This window comes from Corvus brachyrhynchos, unplaced genomic scaffold (assembly GCF_000691975.1).
Source record: "Corvus brachyrhynchos isolate BGI_N302 unplaced genomic scaffold, ASM69197v1 scaffold200, whole genome shotgun sequence".
Lineage (NCBI taxonomy): Eukaryota > Metazoa > Chordata > Aves > Passeriformes > Corvidae > Corvus > Corvus brachyrhynchos.
In genome coordinates, this window is record NW_008236184.1 from 8131926 (window position 1) to 8153188 (window position 21263).

A 21263-nucleotide genomic window follows, 5' to 3' on the forward strand; every position below is an offset into this window, starting at 1 on the left:
GGTCTGTCCCTTCCCTCTTGTATCCTGCTCAGGAGTAACAGGGATCCTCAGAGCAGGCTGCTCTCCCTCACAGAACCCTGCCAGCATCTGCAGTCGATTCATAATGACTTACCCAGGATTCACTTGTTTATTTTTTAGGACATGGACTGACAGCTTTTATATCTAATGCCTGAAAAAAAGAAAGAAAACAAGCACAGAAGAGAACCCAGCTGATACAGGGAGAAATTATACAGTGCCAGATCGGCTAAAGTCTTTTCCTGAATGCTGGAACTCATCCAGGGTGAAAGTCACTGTGTTGCTGCTTTCTGATGCTGACCTTGCTTGTTCAGCAGCTATACCAGGGCACATCAGTCCTGACTGCTTGATCACAGCCTCTGGGTAGTGTGGGCCCCACTGTGTCCTGGCAGTGGATGTTCCTGGGAGCGAGCATCCCACACCGTGCACCACTGCCAAGGGAGCAATTTGAACCCAGGGATGCTCAGGCTACAATTAGTGGCCAGCTAGTAGCACCACTTGTTGAGAAATACCAGTTGAATCTGTGGCTTCTTGTGCTGAGGAGTGAACTGATTGGGAGGGAAAATTAGCCGGGATGTATTTTAATTGTATTTATTAAATTCCTTTAAAGCTTCCAAGTCATTTGCAAAGGCGCGGGTGAGAGCTTCAGTGAGATGGCAGGTTAAGGAAGAGAATGAGATTGTTGGCTCAGAGAAAAGGGGGTGAAGAATTACAGTGCCTTTGTGTAAGTAAGTCTCTTTCTGCATCAAACTGTGGTTTTTGACCTTCCTAATTAATGTTGTTGTTGTTTTCTTCTTGCTGCAGTGCAAGCAGTCCCAGCCTGACCTGTTGGTTCACAAGATAAAAGAGGTTAACTCATCAGAATGGAGATCCCCTCTATTGGCTTATCCAAATCTTTGCTAAAAGTGTGATATACATGAACACAAATAGAAAAATGCATCCAAGAATTATGTGTGTGGGAGTTTAAAGGAGGGAGTGAAAAAAGGAAAAAAGTCCGTGTTGCTTTGAGGTTATTTTAAAAACTGAAACTGAATAGGTCAATACCCCTTAAGCTTTTTTGGTCTTTAATTCTCTTAATGGTATGGCAGAAATCGTTAATTGTATTATTAAAAAAGCTTTGAAGACTGTATTAATGTAATGTGACCTCGGATCAGTCAAGATCACATTTTCATTATGATTAAAAGATTCCTTGTCCTGAAACATTGATCTCATCTCCAGCTGGCTGTGTCAGCCAGAGAGGGGCTGGCTGCATGGCAGGGCAGTAGATGGCAATATTGCATTTCATTCTGCGGCTGCTCTGGGAGAAGTGCTCACCTCAGAAAGGGGCCATGAACTTTTCCCCTCAGCTTCCAAGACCACGTTTGCACTTACAGACTGTATTAAGTATTCCAGAAGGGAAATAACTCAAAATTCCATTTTGAACCCAAATTTCTTTAGTGACTGATGTCAAGTGCCTGAGCTACAAACTGCAGGACCCAACCAGTCCTGATCCTGCTTGTCAGCTCTGAAAAATGGGCATTTGCATGTTAGGGATTATCAGCAGTCTGTCCTGTGGCAGGGATTCAGTGAGGCAGTATCTGACCCCTGGAAGTCACATCTCCTGGTTGGCTACTGTTGTTTGTCTAGGTTTTTGGTGTATTTTCAACCTTTTAAATTTTTTCTCTTTTTTTTGTGATTCTTCCTCCTTTTTGGTGAATTTTGCACCTTTTCAGTGAATGTTTCACCTTTGCATTGAGGGACTGAAAGCTGAATCAACTCGTTTAGTTTATATCATAACTGGGGAAGGCCAGAGAGGTTTGTAGCTCACATGTATTCCTTTCAGCTGTAATATTTGGCCAGACCTTCTAGCGGGTCCTGGCAAGGAAAAGAAGAGCCATTTAGCAAAGAGCCAGGATTGAGGAGGGTGTGTGTTACAGGGTCTTACACACACTGGCTGTGCCGTGCCCTAATGTGCTGCACTGCTGAGTAGGCAGAGAAGGATTTCAGAACGTGGCAGCTCCAAGGTACAGTGTGTGTAAAGTGCTACTCCTTCCCTGTCCCGTGGGTATGTGCCGTGTGTCTTCACAGTCCTGTGAGGTACCAAGGTAATTGCCTTAAAACTCCTCACCACGCAAGGTGTTGCATGATGCTGGCGCTCACACCGAGTGATGGGAAGCAGAGGGGTGTGCTGGCTGGTGTTAAAGCCTCAGTGCTGGTGACTTTTCTGTAAATAACTGCTGTCTGCTGTAATTGGTCATATCACAGCCCATGGTGATCTTTTGTATTATTGCTGGCCACTGGAAAACTCCCGGAGGCATAAAATAGATACCAGGAAGTTCCTGTACCCAGCACTGCGTTTCCCCATACAGCACAACAGGCTAGAGCAGAAACAGTGTTTATCAGGAGCTGATGAAGAATTTTCTGCAGCAGGAAGGATGAAAAAAAAAAAAAAAGAGATTGCACCTCTAAAATGATAGCAGCAGGTCATCTCTCCTGCAGGATATTGCTGGGTCTGTTGGAAAGAGAAAATCTTTGTAGGGTTTCTAGCGTGGAACCGAATGGGTATTATTTGTCTGCAACTTAGGGGTATTTTTCAGCTCTCCATAAAATAACAGTGTCTTGCAAGAGATTGAAAACTAGAGAAAAATGTCAGTAGTTGACTTGTAGTGTGTGCGTGTGTGTGTTTATAATGTGTAGTGTGTTCTATCCCGAAGACCAGGAATGCTCTGTGCCACCCTCCCTTAAATTCAGCCAGCTGTATTTGACGTGAGGCACAACACTGAGGTGAAGCTGCCCAGCATCAGGAATTGATGTTTTTATTAAGGGAGAGCAGGAAATGATTTGAGTGGAAAGGGTTGAATTGCCAAGCTCAGCAGTGAGCAGTTGCAATAGCAAGTGGCTCTAAGGCCATCAGGCGAGTGTGGGTTGTGTGTTCTGCACTCTCACTTAATTTCCACCTCTGTCCTAATCTGCATTTGTCCCTCAACAACAGTGTGGTACCATGCATGCATTTACAGAATTCATGCTTCACTGGCCTAACAAAAACTTTGCTCATGTCAACAAAGAGTTTATTAGAACTGAAATCTTTCCAGCATTACACAGAAGCTGGCATGGAGAACAGGACTGTGGAGGGACTTGTCAACAGCCTCTCAATTGACTTTTGCTGACTGATATTTCAAGACTAGATGCTATTGTAGGGCATTTAATGTAAGAAAGGATTGTTGTGAGGTCTTAGCTTCTGTCATGGTTGTTTGCTATTGGTGGGAGCTCTTTGGTTCCAGCAGTTTGGTTCTTTGTGATGTGGAAGAAGCATTGAAAGTCCACATAGCTTTGGGTCAGAAATGTATTTTCCTTGAAGATATGCCAAGAAAGTGTCAATGTGACAGAAGCAGAGCAAAAAGTCTACAGGGAAGGGAACAGCAGGATGCCTTCTGTGGCTTCAGGCAGCTCCACCAAGCAAGTCTTGGGGCCTGGCTTGAAAGCAAGATGTATTGCTTGCTCTAAGACGGTGTTGCTGATAGAAAAGTCTCAGTTATTCTGTTTGGATACTGAAGTCTCCAAAGCAATGAGGAATCACCCTTGTGCACCAGAGCACTCCAGTAACATCAGGCTAAGCTAGGACTTACACACCTGATGCTCTTCAGCCTCACTGTCAGCCCTGCTGTGTGACAGTATCTGTTTTTGTGGGTGAAAATGCATACTCAGAGCCTGATTCAGATCACTTGATCATGCTTAAGTTTCCTTGGTTTCCCTTCTTCCAGCCATGATCTCCTAACTCTAGAGGGTCATCTCAGCTGTTCATTGTTCTCATTCCTGCATTTATGTCAGGTACCTTCATAAGCAGCCTGCATGTGGTCTGTGTGTATGTATTGGTCTTAAAATATTGCATTATCAATTTAATGGCTAAAAAGTAAAACAAAATAGAAAAATTACAGAGGCAATTGGCAATTGATAGAATACTCTGGAAATACTGGAGGAAAATCATTAGTGATATCTGAAAACTCAGATGGAGGATTTCAGATGGTTGCCTTCATTTGAATAATACATGGATAGGAATTCAGCACTGAGACTCCTCAAACTAAAAGTGAACAATTCTTAGTGAAGACAACACCCATTCAGAAACAGCAAAGCAAACTGTAAGAAGGAAAGCTCTGGGAGTGTGAAATCTCAGCTAAAAACAACACTGCAGTCAAGGAAATGAGCACGTCTGGCTCCTTGAGTCCCAGCAGTGATCCTGAGTGACCATTTTGTACTGGGGAAAGACACAGTGAAACAAAGAGTTACGCCTGGAGGAGACTCTGGTCTGCAAACTGCACTACAAAAGCTTTTCTTGCCACCTGCTTTTGAGACTGTGCACCGGGAAAGAGCCCCTCCAGCCCAGTATTCTGAAGTCAAACTGGTGCTTTCCACACTGCTCTCTGCACCTCTGGCACCTTGCAGAAAGATAAAGGTAAGCTGGTGAGACACCTTGTGCCTCTTTCTCTTATTCTAGGAGTTATTTCACCTTCAGATGACTAGTTCTCACTACAAGGAACTAAATTCAGGAGGGACGGGGAGCTTTAGTCCTTCAGATTGCTGGTGTGGAGTTAGATTTTTGTTTCACTAACAGATTTTTTTTTTGTTTGCTCCAAGTCTTCAGGTTCCAGAGAAAAATATGAACAAACCCCTCTGACACTAGTTTTCACCATGACAGTAATTTGAGTAGAAACAGCTTTGCTAGCAAATAAATAAATAAATATTACATGAAAAGCTTTGGATGGAGCTGCCATGTTCATTCTTGTTTCTAAAGCCCCCACAGGCCATGTCACATGTGTGGGTCATGGGGTCTATTGATTATGTGTCAGACCCTTAGGTGTCAGTAATCAATAACACTAACCTGCAGAAAACGCAGCAGAGGTTTGCTAAACCAACTCTTCACATTGTTCTTTTTCTTGTATTTAAGTTTTCTGTGCCTCACTAGCAGTAACAGAATTCATAGCAGCAAAGGCAGGGCAGACAAAAACCTCATTTGGCTGCCAACTCATTTGCTGTCCGTTTTCATCTGGTTTTGCATGGCTCTTGGTGAGAAGGCAGGATGAGGAGGGGCAAGACAGGAAAGGGTATTTCCAATTGAATGGCTTCTGAGAAGTAGAAATGAAAGTGATTGAGTCGGGAGGACCTAAACATTTTGACCCTGACAGCTTATTAATATTTAACAAGGTGCCAGATTTTTCTTTGACACTGGAAATTGTTGCGACTGTCTGTCTCCAGCAAACTGAGTCTGCTTTCTCAGTCCACCATATCTAATGTACCTGCTTCCAGCCATGACTAGTCCTTACTCACAAATGCTTTCCTTTATTTGCTGTTTCTGAGAATAAAGAAGGTAGCTTGGCAGATTAAGTTGTGAATTTTTTTTCGTTCAAACTTCATATTTCTGTATGTTCTCAATGGGTCACTGAGCAGACTGTGGTTTTCTTGTGTTGATTGTGGCTTTTAGAATCATTCCTCAAATAACTTCTAACAAAACATTTATTTGTCTTTTTCGTTTGCAGATTGCTTGTGAGCTGTTCACTGTGACAGTTACATCTTTTAAATGTAAGCAGCTCTGATGAGATAAATACAACAATTTGGAATTCAGATTCTTACTTTTATTTGTATTAATGCAATTTTTCAGGATGGTTTATGAAATGGGGATCCTGTTGGGGGTGGGAGAAAAGTCTACGCCATAAAGATAATGCAGCATTGAACAAGCAATACTCAATAGAGCAGATGAAGAGTAGAAGGAAAAAAAAAAAGTTTATGTATTATTTAGGTGGTCTGCATCCCCATTCTTTTGGTGCCTGTCTCTGTCTCTCTGCATTGTCTAGGTGGATTAGCTGCCTAATGTGGATGTGCAAACCTGAATGACTTTGCCAAGGTCACACAGAATGTCCATGACAGAGCTGGATATTGAATTGGTCTTTTTTTTTTTTTTTTTTTTTAAAAAGACTTTAAAACATCCATAAGCATTTATTGTTCTCCACTCCCAATTAAATAAAAAAATCCCTTTGCTTAACAGGTAGCTTAGTGTCAAATTGAGAGAGGGGATCCCCAGATCAGAGAGCTGCTTGGTTTGGCTTTAGGAATTTCCAGTCAAGACTGTGAGTTCTCAATGCTATTTTTGTGAATCCCCCACAACATGGGTGTAAACTTTGAGATCTCAATAAGTGTTTGGGGTTTTGTCTTGGAGATGTTTGTCTGTCTACTTTGGTAATGTTTTCATTGCACCCCAAGATTGATGTCAAGGAACTTCTGTCTTTTTGGCTTGTTTGAAGAGTAGTCCAGAATATATTTTAAAATTTTATTTTATTTTTTATTGCTCCAGCTGCTCTGTTAAGTCTGATTCTGATAATTCATCTGTTCTCCTTAATAGATCTAGGCAAACATTTGGTGATTTGAGTTTACAATGTGTATTTATGCCTTGCCATTGGGGAATCAGCTTCCATTTTTGCATTTAGAAAGTTTTAAAATGAAACCTGAAAATATTTTCCCTCTCTTTACAATGTTTAAATTGCAAAGCACCCTGTTGCTGCCTTGAGCTTTCTGCATTGGGCATAATCAGTTATTTCCATTATAATCCCCTTACAACTGTGCTCAATTACCCACTTGGGCTGTGAGTTGCCAAGTGTTTGCCTACTTGCAGAGGATAAAACCCTTTTTGAAAAAAAATGGGTAAAAAGTGAATGCCAGGGTGGAGGTAAACCTGGAAGGAAAGACTACCAGGGGAGGGGGAATGCTTGGAGTTGAGAACAGAGGCATTGGAGGAGAGAGAAGAAACATGGTAAATGCTGAAAAGGCAGAGAATCATGACAGGAAAAAAAAAAAATTTAGAAGAAGGAATATGAAAACAATGTGATTCGGTGGATGAGGTCTGGTCTAGCAGATGGAGGAAGAGATTTATGCCCAGCTTTGCACATGAACTTCTGGGTGACCGTGGACCATCTGTATAACCTGCTTGTCCTCAGCTTCACCCTCTATAAAATGGGTCCTGTAGTGCTCACCCTCCTCTGAGGTGTGTGGATGGGAAGGACTAGACAAGAGCTACAATAGCACTGGGTATCCTGATTTATTGCTTTTCCTTTGCTAAGCCAGCATTTAGCCAATGGCACTCTGCTCTTTCACGTGCAGGAGAACTAGAAACCTAAAGAAAGAAAACCACACTGCTCCTCAGCTCTGTTTCGGGAAAGGAGGGAGGCTTTTAATTATTTAAGCATCTCCTTTTCATGTTGCTTCTGGTTTTTGAATCATTATCATTATAGTTTTTAAGGTTATAGGCTCTACATAAATCATTTAAATAATAAATAAGTCATATCATTAAGTAATACACTGGTATTATTTATGGCTGTAGGGAGAGGGTAAGAATACTGTGGATAAGATTGTGTTTAAAATGAAGAGAAGCTTTTGTGAGGCTCATTTCAAACATTGCCTTTTGGAATTACGGCATTTGCTTTTGGAAATTGTCCTGGGAGGTGGATTTGGATGTCCCATCCCTGGAAGTGTTCAAGGCCAGGTTGGATGGGGCCCTGAGCAAACTGATATAGTAAGTGGCATCCCTGCCCATGGCAGAGGGTTGGAACTAGGTTATCTTTAAGGTCCCTTCCAACCCTAATAATTCTGTGATTCTATGACTTGCTCTGAAAGAATTAGCACCAAATTGTCTGTCTCAAATCCTCTTTTCCTCAGTAAAACCAGAACCAGTCATTTGAAACTGGAATTTATTTATTTATTTATTTATTTAGAATACGTAAACAAAGTTAGGAAGGTGTCACTTGAAAATCTTATTTCTGAAGTGAAAAATCAATTTAATTTTTAATATATTGTAGTTAAGAGAGTGTTCTACTTTACTTTTGCTCTGAATTTTTGTTCATCTGTTTATTTCTCCTTGGCTGAATTTTCCACACAATTTGAGTCTTGAAAGAAAAAAAATTGTCCCAGCTATTCTTCCTTGTGGCTCATCATTGCCAAGTGGCCAGGAATACATCAGTTCTGTAATTTGGTAAAAATAAGCAGGACAGTTGTGGAAGAATTATCAGTGGGTGATGAGAAGGATAATTTTAATAATAATCATGTTTCTGTGCAGAGTGATAAGACTTACCTTCCCCTGAGGAGTATAGTTTGTCACTGGCATGTCCTACCTTAAGGATTTATAAACACAATTTCCTGGTCTCTGCTTTTGAATTACCTAGTTGGACCTGGCTGCAATGGGATGGAAAAACTGAAGTTTCTTTTGCCCTGGGGCAGGATCCACCCAACTCTTTGCCAGTGAGAAACGCCATCGAGTCTGCAATGACCAACGCTGGAAACTTGCTGCTGTCCTTGGTGCACATCCCCAGCTGGGACAACTCCCTGCACTGAAAGGCAGAGGTTCAGTGCACGAAAGCAGTAAGTGCCTTTAGCCAGCACTTTCTGATCCCTCACCCAGCCCCACCCATCACTGATGCAGCTTTCTTCTGTTTGTTCTAAATTTGCTTTAATTTTCCTTTAAATAATTTTTAAGTGTGACTTTTTCAGTACAAGACTGGGAACTATGACTAATTAAAAAATCATTACATGATTAAACTCAATTAACTTCAAATAACCCTTGAAATTTGCTTAATGTCAGCCCTTGGCCCTGCTTGAACCAATAAATATTGCTCACCTTTTGTAATGGGGATGAAAAGAGGTGGCTGCAGAGCAGGACTGTTTGGAGTCAGGGAACAGCCTTACAGAACTGGGTTAAACTGGTCCCACAGAGTTGAATGCTGCCACACCGAGAAGAGGGACAGAGTCTTCTGCTCCTAACCGGGATATTATTTCCCCCAATATTTTTCTCTCAAGTAATAAAGCTTTGAAAATTCCGTTCGGCCCTTCCATTCAATGGTCCCAATCTGCTTTGCAAATGTTAATAAGGGTTAAACCTCACAAAACCGCCAAGGCATGGGAAAGTACTGTCATCCTCATTTAGACAAGGGATACCAAGGCACAGATGAGTGAAGTGAATCAAGGATCAGTGGCAGGAACAAAATCCTAAGAGTTCTGATGTCCTATTTTATATTTTAGCTGAAGCTGTTTCTTGCATGATGCTGCAGGTTTCATGCAGCTATATGAGAGGAGGGGCCTTTTTTCTCAATTAGCTGCCACATCTGGTCAGTGGGGATTTTTGCTGTGGGTTTGTTTGTTTGTTTGATTTTCACCTTACGAAGCCATCTCTGCATCCAGTCTGTCTTACAGCTAGATCCTGGCAAGAGAGCTGGCAAGAGTGTGCAGAAGAATCCCAGCAGCTATATTTCTGTGCTGAGTTCCTGCAAGGACAGGAGGGGATGTCATTATTGCTGCTGTTCCTGGCACTCTGCTCTGACTGGGAAAAGGGAGCGGCAGTTGCGCTGTTCTCACGGAAGGTAGTTGGGGGATGATGGATAGAATTTTTCCAAAAGGTAATTAGATGGGCATGGTAACTAGACAGTCATAAAGATGCCTGATCATCTACTCAGAAATGTCCCCTGTATGGTGTGCTGGCCATGAAATGCTCTCCAAAGTTTATTGACTTCAAGCCCTTCACCTTGAAAAAAATCTCAGCGTACTTGCTGAGTCCTGCCTGAAAATGGATTTAGACGGTCTTGAGGAAAAGATTTCACTTTCCCCCTCCCTTTCTTTTTTTTTCCCCTTTTTGTTTTTTTTTTTCCCTGGAGACAGCACATACTTCTGCAGCTGCTGTTGAAATAACAGTATTTGGGAGCAGGCTTTTAAGGAAGCAGGAGAACAGTTGATTCATTCACCTATATGCAATAAAGCAGTGTATTTGGTCTTCAGAGTTTTTGACACTGAATTTTTTTGGCATTTATGATGAATGTAAGTGGATCATTGGTGTGGACTGTTATCAGAATCTCCTTTTTCTTTTGATTGCTGGAGTTCATGTAGCTCTTGATAGACTCTTGAATGATATCATATGAGGTCTGAACCCATTTATTAAACAATAGAAATAGTGAGAGAGTCAGGATGTAAACAGTCATCCCTAAACATGAGCGTTTATATTCTCACTTGCTGTTTGAGTCTGGTTTCATGCCTGGGAGTGCCCTCAGGTCATCATTGAGCAGCTTGTTCGACTCTGACTTCTGAATGATGAATGTCTCCACTTAAATTACAGATCACTGCCCTGTAACAAAAATCAGCACAATTATTGGCCTCTGCAGGGGCACCAAAGGGTGACTGGGCAGTGGTGGAGGGCTTCACCTGCTACAGCACTGCTCTTTCCAATGGGAATTTGTCAGGCCTGTTTTGTGGGGTGTGTGGTGGGGAAATTTGGCTCAGCTCTTGACGTTCTGTCTTCTTACTACAGACAGCGTTTTCCTGTCTGTGGTACTGCCCGTCAGATTAGTTAGGGTCAAAAGCTGAGTACTTGGGGTTTTGACCTTTGAGTGAACTTTACAAAAAACAGAGGCAGGGAAATCAGTTCTGTAGTGCTCTGTCCAGTCCTTGAGGATGGATTTGAACATCAAAGGATGGGTAGTTCAGAAAGACAGAGACGTAGTTGTGTTCTTGAAATCAGAAGTGTGTGTAAATTCCCCTCACCTCTTTGGGGGAAAAATGCCCCCCATGGGTCTAGCTCACGTTTGCTGTTTGTGTTGTGTTGTTCCTTTTGCCATGAAAAGTGCTAATAAAAACCATTTAAGAGAAACAAGTGTGGGTCCAAGATGGCTTGGAAGTGAGGGGACCATTATATTTCATTACTTCCATTAAAACTTCCAAAAAAGTTTCTGGACTTGAACTAGTTTGGGAATGTCTGTCCCCCTATTTAGATAAACAAAGACCTGGTTATCATAGCAGATTGTCTGTTTGTGGCTTACCTACTGTGGGCTAAGTGAAGTCCTGTTTCCCCTCAAAGATGAGCCAGTGCAGCACAAGCAGCGATGGTGGGTGTGCAGTGGAAGTTTGGGCTGTTCTGGAATGTGCTGCAGCCACTGCGGAGTTGAGGCAAAGGTTTGGCTGTAATTCCCTGCCAGCAGCCTGTGGACCCCCCTGGGCTGGTCAGATGAGAGCCCATTGCAGTGGTAATACTTCCCTGCTGCCCCTGACAGATTGATTTTGACCCTTAACTTCCCCTTCCACCTGCTAATTATTCGGTCACGTTCCCTCCCAAAGCCCTTTTCACCTGGCAGTGGCCTGGTTTTGTCATTCTCCAGTTCTGCTGTTGCCCTCTCCACCTCTTGGCTATTTGTTCTTAAAACTCTCCCCTCCTCACTACCTTCCTCCCCTTACTGGTCATCCAAGGGTCATCATTAATATCCAAAAAATATTTGTATATTTTGCTACCCAATTTTTTTTAGATTTTGCTGATGCCCAGCAATCTAGTCTCTAATGCCTCCTGGTTGATAGGGGAGGGGGTGTGAAAATCAAGGTTTTCCCTTTTAATTTGTGCTTTGTCACTGCTGGTTTGACCTTTAATCAGGTGTCTGGCTGTTTGCTTGCTGATGGTTGTTACAGAATTGCCCCTTGTAAATATATACAGAAAGGGCAGGAGAGTAACTGGAGATTGTAACCACTCTTTTATTTTCTGGGAGCCTATTAAAGATGGTTTCAAGTTTATCCATCCGTCTCTTTGTCAAGCTGCCTCCTGTGTCCATCCACTTGTGCATTTATTTAGGAGTATATTAGATACCGTATCATCCTCGAGGATGGTAACAGTGTGTTTCAGAAAGAATGGCCCCTTGTAAATATATACAGAAAGGGCAGGAGAGTAACTGGAGATTGTAACCACTCTTTTATTTTCTGGGAGCCTATTAAAGATGGTTTCAAGTTTATCCATCCGTCTCTTTGTCAAGCTGCCTCCTGTGTCCATCCACTTGTGCATTTATTTAGGAGTATATTAGATACCGTATCATCCTCGAGGATGGTAACAGTGTGTTTCAGAATAAAGCCAGAGATACAAAGTGCACTGAACCCATTATAAAAAAATAAAAGGGCTTTCCTTGATGGCATTTAGCTCAATAAACACAGTTTGTCAGAGATATCTTTATCTCCTTACATGTAAGCGATTAAATGTTGGTAAAAATAGCTTCAGAAATAAAACATGAAGAGAGCTTCTGGCAAAGCCCTGTCCAGTTTAATTCATACATTAAATATTTGCTAGTAGGGTCAAAAGCTGAATGCTTAGATATTTTGCCCTTTGAATGAACCTAGCTAAAATAAAGACAAGGAAATCGGTTCTACAGAAGCTATCTCCAGAACACCAGGATCAATTTAAACATCAAAGGATGGAGAGATCATACAGACAGTCAGCCATATTATTCTGCACAATTAATGCTCAGAGAGGTGTTTCCTGAATTCAGAATGTTGTGCAGGGAAGATAATGTGAAAATTTCAGATTTTTAATTATGTAAAAGACAGTCATTGATCCTTCTCTCCTGAAAACCAGAGCAGTTTATTTTGCATTAATGAATGTAGAAAACATCCCCCAGCCCGAATCTCTGTGTTGATGCAATCTTTTCCCAGTCAAATTAGCATTTATATTTCTAAAGGTAATTTTTAGACAACACAATAAATACAGGATATGCTGGGAATCTCCCGGTGGATACAGTGGTGCTCGCGCAGCATTTCCAATGCAAATTGGCTGAAGATTACATAATGGTCAGCTCTGCTGATTTGGGGCAGCGATGAGTAGGGAGGGGCGAGGGGATTTCTGGGTCAAGCTTTGGGCTTCTCAGCCCTGCAAACTCCTTGTGGCTTGGTAGGAATGCCTCGCTTCATCTGGGATTAGCTACAGAGCACACAGGCTGTCATGGAGGGCACAACCTCTCCTGGCTTTAGATTTGGCAGCAGGATCTGTGTCTCAGACCTCTAGGTTCAAAATGCACCGTCACTATGTGGTGTAGGGGTACGTTCTGGAAGGGTTGCTCCGGATCGGAGCTTATTTATTCTGGGGTTGAGCTCTTTGAGATGAGCTCTCTTGGTTGGAGCATGGTGTTGATAATGCCAAGGTGTTGTGGGTTCTCGCCCTGTAGGGGCTGTTCACTGAAAAATTGATCTCCTTGATCCCTGTGCTTCCTTTCCAACTCAAAATATTTTGTGATTCTTTGATTCTGAGGTCCTGAGGAGAAGGGAGAGAGCAACAGATAATTGCTCTGAGCAATTAGAGCTGAAATTTGCCTGAAGTTTGATCTATGTCTGCACAGCTCCACATAGGCTGCGAGTCATGCTTGTGATTTATGTTTCAATAGTGGCTTTAATCTGGTTTATTAATTTCTGTAAATGCCCTATTTTAACAAGATATTGACCATGTTTTCTGTATTGATTTTTGTAGTTCAGAATCATCATTTTAATGTTAGGATTTTTTGACGGTAAGTAAACTAACTTGAACTTTCTTTACACACCTAAATAAGTGTCTTCATTTTGGTTACACGATTTCAAGAGCTGCTGTGCTATTAAAGATTACACCATGACTTACTAAGTTGCCTCACTTAAGTATCAGTCTTGGAAATCTTAGCCATGACTATTTTCTCATTCTGTGTGTCCAAAGTCCTTCTGTTTTTTTAAGTAGAGTACTGAATTCCACTGTGTGGATTTTATCATCCCATTGAGTTTGGATGGTAAATGATATTAGGAATGGATTGAAATAAATAAAATAAGACCCAAGGTATTTATCCATTGAAGTAAAGGAAAATTTTATCATTTATTTCCACTGGGTCTATCAGAGAAATTCAGTGAGGTGATGAAGTATTTGCTTAGTTTGGCTCATGTGGCAGGCAATGGGGTGAGTTCAGCAGCAGAGCTGTGCTGTGTGTAATTAACATCACAGAGCTGGAGGTTCTGCATGTGAAAATCCAGGCTATTGTCAGTTGTGGTTTCCTTGCCAACCATATCTCAGCTCTCCCACTTCTGTAGTTGTCTCTATGATGCTTTGTGCAGTATTATTACCCCTCACCTAATGCTGGAGCTGGATGGAGCTGCAAAATCTAGCTATTATTCTTTCCATTTGAAATACTTTATTATGAAAATAAAAATAAAATTTAAGATGTTTTCACTTCCCAAGTAATTCTGTTCCGGAAATATTAAAATAAGCAGACTTGACATTGGGAATGTTTCAAAAATACATATTTTTTTTGGCAAGTGCTTGTAGCTAATGAATTTGCATTCATAAATGTAAGCATTTATAGGAAGATTGTGATTAAAGCATTAAAATTGACTCCTCTGCCAGACTGTAGGTCATAGAGCTTGAATTTCATGTTTTGAAAATTTCATACTTGGAATGAGCTGCTTGCCAGCAAATTACAGGCCAAGACTTACTTCCAAGAATTACTTTCTGGTGCAGCTCAAATAATGAATATATGTTTGTGTCTGTGGAATGGGAGGAAGCTGATTTCACTACTGGTGTCTTTCATTGCACATTATTTGGGCAAAAGGCCATAGAAAAAGCTTTCTTCAATTTCTTCTTGGTTCTTTTTGACTTGTCCCCAGAAGATACTGATCTGGCTGGATCTGCAGCTGTGGGCAGGGTTCATTGGTTCTCAACAATTTTTTGCATGTTCTTGGCAGTGTTTTCTGAATTGGAATTACCTGTTCAAAGGGCCAGTAAGAGCTGCAAGGAGCATCAGAGCAAACGTGCTGCTCCTCTGTGCTTAAGGTGTACGCAAGGCCTCACTCCTGCTCTGTCCTTGAGGAGACAATTGTTTGCATTGTTTCTGTATTATTTTGATATAATGTATAGATTGGGAGGTAAATCTTGTTTCTTCTTTCTCAAGGTCGCTTTGCACATGGAAGACCTCTCTAATCCAATTTATAGCATTCACAGAATCACTGAGGTTGGAAAAGACCTCCAAGAGCATCGAGTCCAACCTGTGGCTGATCCTTACCTTGTCATCCAGACCAGAGCACTGAGTGTCATGTCCAGGCCTTCCTTGGATACCTCCAGGAATGGGGACTCCAGCACTGCCCTGGGCAGTCTGTTCCAATGCTTAACAACCCTTTCCATGAAGAAATTCTTCCTGAAAGTTTCCTGCATGATCCCCTAGGGATGAGTAGAATATGTCAGTGTTCCTCTTTCAAGGTAATGTGGTACCATACCACAAGTGTGGTGCAGTTGCACCTTAAAGTTCAAGGAAAAGAGAGCACCACTCTCATGAAATCAGAGATCCTCTGTGCTCTTCTGATTCCTTCACAATCCCTGGATAAGACAGGGGTTTTGGCAAGCTTTTGAAGCCAGGTTGGTTCCTGGATGGTGGTGCAGTGGATCGTCATGGGGGTGCAGAGGACACAGGGTAGTGTTGTCCTGGGTGTACAGGGGCAAGGAGGGAGAGTTTGGGGTACCTTAGGCTGGTCTTGCTGCCAAAAGCAATGTATTGTCAAACTATGGCCTAATTTTACTTACCTAGGGTGTGTTTAAAGAGGGATTGGCATCAGGAACAGGCCATTAAGCAATTGAAACTCTAATAGAAAAACATAACCTTATCACAGATTTTTTTAAAAAACCCTCGGAAAATAGCTCAAATATAAGGTTAATTGGAGCCAGAAATGTCAAACTAATGTAGCAATTTACCCTGGGAGACTGCCCTGGCCTTTGAGTATAGCAATAGTACAGACTACTGAGTAGGATAGTGAAGAAATATAATAGGATTTTATGTAGTCCCCTGTCATATTAAACGTTCTTTGCAATTAATTTCTTGTTGCAATGTTATTTTCACTGACCTATTTTTTTTTTGACCTCCTACAATCTTTAAGCTACCAAAGTAGGGCATACGGGAATTCACATTTCCTTAAAAAAAAAAAAAATCTTAACTCAAACCACTATCAGTATATACACTGCAGTGTAGACTAATATTAACTCAGAGCAGTATAAAAATGTCACTGGCTCATTCTAGAATAGCCTTTAGTACTGAGCTGTACTGATCCATTCAAGAAAACGCTGCTTTTGAACAGCTCGTTCAGAAACAAGTGGGAGTTTTCTTGGACTGAGAGTTTGAGGATGTCTGCCCAGTGAATGAAACACGATAGGTGGTCCTTCTTTTCCTCCTTCTGGTTCCTGGCTCTGTTCCTTCTACAGTATAACTGGATGTCAGACCAAGATAGCTGGGTATTGTGATCTGGTCTGATTAATTCAAAACTGCTGGATGCAAAATTAACAATGATAAAGTTCAAAAGTTGTGGAATAGCCAGGGAAACCTGGTGGATTCCAGCTGCTCTGACTCTAACTGAATCCCTTTCCACCTGGGCTGGATACGTAATCCATTTTCATTTTTTAATCAAACATCACTGAAGTGATTTGCTCTCTATATTTTTATACAAACTTCCACAGTTTACTACGGAAATAGCTGTATTTCTCTGGAGTTCTGATGTTTCCTGACAGCATCTCTTTGTCTGAAGGTGTGAGTGGGTAGGATAGTCAAATCCCAAAATAGATCATTCCAGGAGAGCGTGAAATCTCCATCACAAAGACAGGTGTCTGCTAGAAACAATCAGGTGGTTTGGAGGGAAAGGAAGTGACATGATCTCCAGAAGTCCCTTTCACTCCTACTTGTCTCTCATCCTAGAAGATGGAAAGTGCTACCCCATGAGAGGGTACCTGGTGTCCACGTTTGCAGTTGAGGAGCTCAAAAGAGACAGAACAGTACAGGTAAGAAAACTTTCTGATCTTGAGTAAGAACTCTTAACATAAGGCCAAGTGTTTTCCAAGCAAGTGTCCTTAATATTTTTCCTTCTGGTAGTAAGGTTTTTTTATTTTTAAAGTGGAGCTGGAACCAAGCATCATTGAATCAAAGAAGGCAGCATTAATCAAAGCACATCAAAGACGTTCCTCATCAGTTGCCTGGAGCAACAGAATCTACAGTGTGTAATCTTTCTTTTGCTAAGTTGGAGAAATTCAGAGAAGAGAATTGTCTGTTTGCTCTCAGATGAACACAGAAATAGTATTTTCAAGGTTTCTTGAATATTTCAGTGATTTGGTCCCTTCAGCCATCATAATTTGTGAATCCCAGGCTTAGATTTCCCAGGAGTGTTTTTCATACGAAAATCAATCAAACAAGATTTTAAAACTAAATATGTTGTAAGTTGCCTCTCCCAACAAAGTTACAGGAAGTGCTTTCCTCCCTCACATTGTCTCCTTCTGTTCTCTCTCTCTAGGTCATGGCAATGGTACCCCATGGGCCCTTGTTGCCTCACTGCAGATGCATTTTCCTCGTAGTTTCATAGTACCTAGAAGGAGCAAGCAGCTCAGCTGGATAAAACCACATCATTTCCTGTTCAAGTAAGAAATCTTGCCCTTAGTTCAATCTTTTCTGGTGTTCCCTGATACAGAAATTATGGCTGCTTCTATTTACTGCCTCTTTCCAGAAGATCCAGTTGTTACCTAAAAACACGTGGATACTGAGTACAATGAAGTGATTCTTAGGCATGGAAAGGCCTAAATTTTAGATCTGAGTTACACTTACCTGAGCAGTTGATAAAACACACACTAGAAGAACCTCTTGGTCCATCCTGAGGACTTTGGATGCAGCACTGGTAGATACCCAGACCTTTCATGTGGATTGCACTGCCAGAAATAAAATCCAGCAATGTGAGAGCATGATCAACCTGCAGAATCACCGAGGTCAGAGCTGTGGTTTTATGGTTTTCATTGTGCACTTCCTTACTAATGAGTCCCAGGGCATTTTGCAGAATGTGAGCCCATGGGCTGAGTCCTGTTCCCTGGCTGGGACACACTGGCATTTCAGTGCCAGCGACACTTTGCTCTGGTTGTTACAGGAGGAAGTGAAGAACAGAAGTTTCCCATCTGAAACTACAGGGGGAAATTTAGTGTGTTAGAATGTAATTATCCAAACTGGAGCACGGCCAGGATCCTGGAGTTAATAATACCCTCTGCTCTTGCAAAAAGTGTCATAGGTGCTTTAATGACTGCTAGTGGTCAGCAGGCTTCACATCACGTGTCCAAGACTGATATTAAACAGATCAGAAGTGTGGGTATTTCAGTCTGTCATGTAACACAAATATTTCTGGATGGCCTGTGGCTGCAGCCTTCAGGCTGAGGAGGGAATTAAGTTAAGCAGCCAGGAAGGAGACATTAGTCTTAATGAAAATGATCCCATTAAGGGCAAATGACATGCTATTGGTGAAGAACAACTGAGATGTTCCCTGAAGTGCCCCTAAGGTAGTTTTGGGTACACCAAATCACCAGCCATCTTCAGTGACCATGAGCACCATGGAAGTTTGGAGGAATGGAATAAGAAGAGGTTTTACAGCATCCTTTGTATAATAGGGTCATTGCCTGTGGAAATCTGTAGTATGAATTTACCCTGATTTCTGTAATAGTGGGAGCTATGTGCAAATGAGTTGGGAAGTGGGTGTAAGTGGCAAGATTACCTTGTGCTAATTAGCCTGGCATTGACGAGCTGTACAAAGCCTGGGAACTTCCACAGCAGGAAAGAGAGTACATCACAGAGAATCCCTTTCGTCACAACTGACTTGTGCCATGGGACTTCAATTAAAAACCAGACCAGGCCACTTTTAATCGCTTTAATGAGAAATTAGTTTTTTTAAAAAGATAATATTTTTTTAATTGTCTGTCTACTTCTAACAGTGCAGCCCATTGTGATGGGAGATGAGGTGCTAATTATCTGTCTTGGCAGCTTTTTCTGAGCACAAGGTTTGTTATTCTATGGTGCACCTGGCACCACAGGCTCTGGTCCTTGGGATCAGTGGGCATTACTGCCAGCTGTAATAAAGAGCAGGAGGCCAATGATCCTGTATGCTGTTAAAATGAAGAAAGACTTGCACAGTTCTCCCCCTTAGTACATCCCAGTACATTGGTACTTACACCATAACAGTATTGTCTCAGGGAATATAAGTCTGTGACAGGATATTGCTACTTTAACCACCTGAACTGCCTTTTAGTTCCAGTTTCAACTCAGTGTCAAAAATATTACCCCTGTTTAAGATTAATTTGTGACAAAATGTCATATTAATACAGCTATATTTCCCAGGGGATAAATATGGCCTTTTGCAGAGCAGCCATGGCTGAGTGCTATATAGGACTACAGAGAATTATCAACAGGCTTTTGCTTTAGCAAATGTCATGCTACCAGAAGAATGGTGCAGTTTGTGGGTAAGTATAGTCTATGAACTATTTTATTGTAAGAGGGAGGTTATGATATTTTCTTCCTATTAATCCATATCTCATCCCTAATTATATTAGCACCTCTCAGTGACACCTGATTAAGGATATGAGGGGAAAACTGTCAGTCACCTATAACTCCATCAGCATTGGATCATGTTTACTCTTGGCATCTTTGCTATTTTGATGTTTGCCTCGAGGTTTGTGTATCATTGGTAGAATTACTCCAGATTTACACCAACGGGTGTGCAATCACAGCTGACCTCTATGTGATGCTGAGGAGTTTTCTTGTAAGGAGCTAAATCCAGCACCAGTTGCAAGCAACTGTAATTCCAATGAAACCAATAACATCTGCACCTGCATGTGCTAAGGCTGACTTTGAAACAGTTTATCAGGTATTTTATTTGTACTGAAGTAGAATAAACTTTGCATTTCATTGCACCTTCGGTACCTGTAGTATGCTTGGATATGTCTGAGCTATTGAAACCAAACTTCTTAACAGCCCTCAGATGTAAAGAAAAGGAAGATGAAAAAAAGTCCTAAAACTAATCTCTTGCCTCACAGCATTCCTCCAAGATGACTCAGAAAATGACAAGGGAACCAGACTGCAAATTAGGCTCTAGTGCTTGTTGAAGACATTTGCCACCGGTTAAAATGAGTTATTGAAACAGTAAAGCTGAGGACTTCAGAGAAACTTTGATTGACAACAATAATTACAGTTATTCTTGTTCTTCTAAGAAATACCGTGCAGGCTAGGCATAATAAATGTATGAAAATGATATTCAAAATCTGAGCAAAAGTAGATGCAGGTCCAAACAGTTTAAATGTCTTCTGTACAAATTTCTGTGCATTTTTATGTGTTAAAAGCAGCAGTAGTTACCAGGCAAGTGTGTAAATTTGCTTTACATGAGTAGTGAGCTAATCATTGAATGTTTCCTAGAGAAGCCTCTGTGAATACAGTCTGCCTTGCACCCAAATCAAGTTGTGTGGCAGCAGGTTCAGGCTGGGGGTTCTGCAGAGCAAATGCAGTTCATGGGGCACTTCCACCTATCCTTGTATCCTGTCTTTGGAGGAGATGCCTAATGATTGTTTGAACCACATCCAGATGCTGCCAGAGTGGTCAAATGATGTCTTTGGTAGCCAAGGACAACCCTGTGCTCAGCCTGAACTTCCACAATGCTCCTCACAGGCAGAGAGGAGATGGAGTTGACGTGTGGACTTCTGTATCCGCACACAGCTTGGTGCCTTGGGTGGGGAACCACTCCAAAGACCTAAAACTAGGAGCATTTAGTTTTGGCTAACCAGGCCTACTCTCATCTGACAGGTGTGTGTTACCAAGATCAGGCTCTTCTAGACTGTGCTTTAGGACTGGGCTGGGCACAAAAGGGTTGGGAGTACTCAAGTTTTAGGTGCCCTTTTTTACATGTCTGTGTTGTCTAATGCCACGATGGACTAACACATGAAAATATAAAATAATGAATTTTTTGTAGCTAGTAACCTGTGTTTTCATCTCCCTAACTTGATATTTGCCCTGCATTTCCTTCTCCTGCTGCTGCAGTTATGATTGTTACCAAAAGACCCTGTACCCTTCCCACCCCTCTCACACAGTGAGGTCAAGCTCGTAGCTGTGCTCTGCTAGCAGGTGATTCCAATTGCTTCAGTAGATGTTTCTGCTGTGAGAAAATCACTTTCCCTCTCCCCTGTCCAGATCAGGGAGCTGGATTCATTTTATAACACCAGGCAAAGTGTGGAAGAAGGCAGTGCTGTAGCTGACCCTTCTTACAAGGCCACAGCAGTGCCAAGAAAGTGACTGGAGACCAGGGGCTGGTTTCTTGAGCCTCGTAGATCACATTGCCGGGAGTTCATCAGCAGGGTTAGCATTCACAAGGAAAGGGAAAATAAGAAGTTAGTCAATCCACAAGTGCCAAGAAAGAGTTAAATTAATGGAGGAAAAGGAAAAAAAAATCTTCTTAATGCTGGAGAATGATTCTGCTGGCTTACTTATCAGGTTCATGCTGAGCCCAGTCGTAATTGGAATGTACCCTTTGTAAAGTTTATTGGGTCCTGGGGCAGCTTGTTACTGAACCGGTCAATTAATCTATTTTTTTTTTAATGAGTTAGGGGATTTCCTTTTGTGGAAAATCACCAGGAAAACTGACCAAATGCCCACAGCTTG

General features: G+C 41.7%; 1 long non-coding RNA gene across 1 annotated transcript; it reads right to left on the reverse strand.

Moving 5' to 3' along the window:
* Positions 1-590: 590 nt before the first annotated feature.
* LOC108447281 lies at positions 591-17701 on the reverse strand. The gene is made up of 2 exons (XR_001862753.1): positions 17409-17701; positions 591-840 (listed from the first exon to the last, which is right to left on the reverse strand). It is a non-coding gene; the product is annotated as an uncharacterized LOC108447281 (long non-coding RNA).
* Between the last annotated feature and the right edge of the window lie 3562 nt (positions 17702-21263).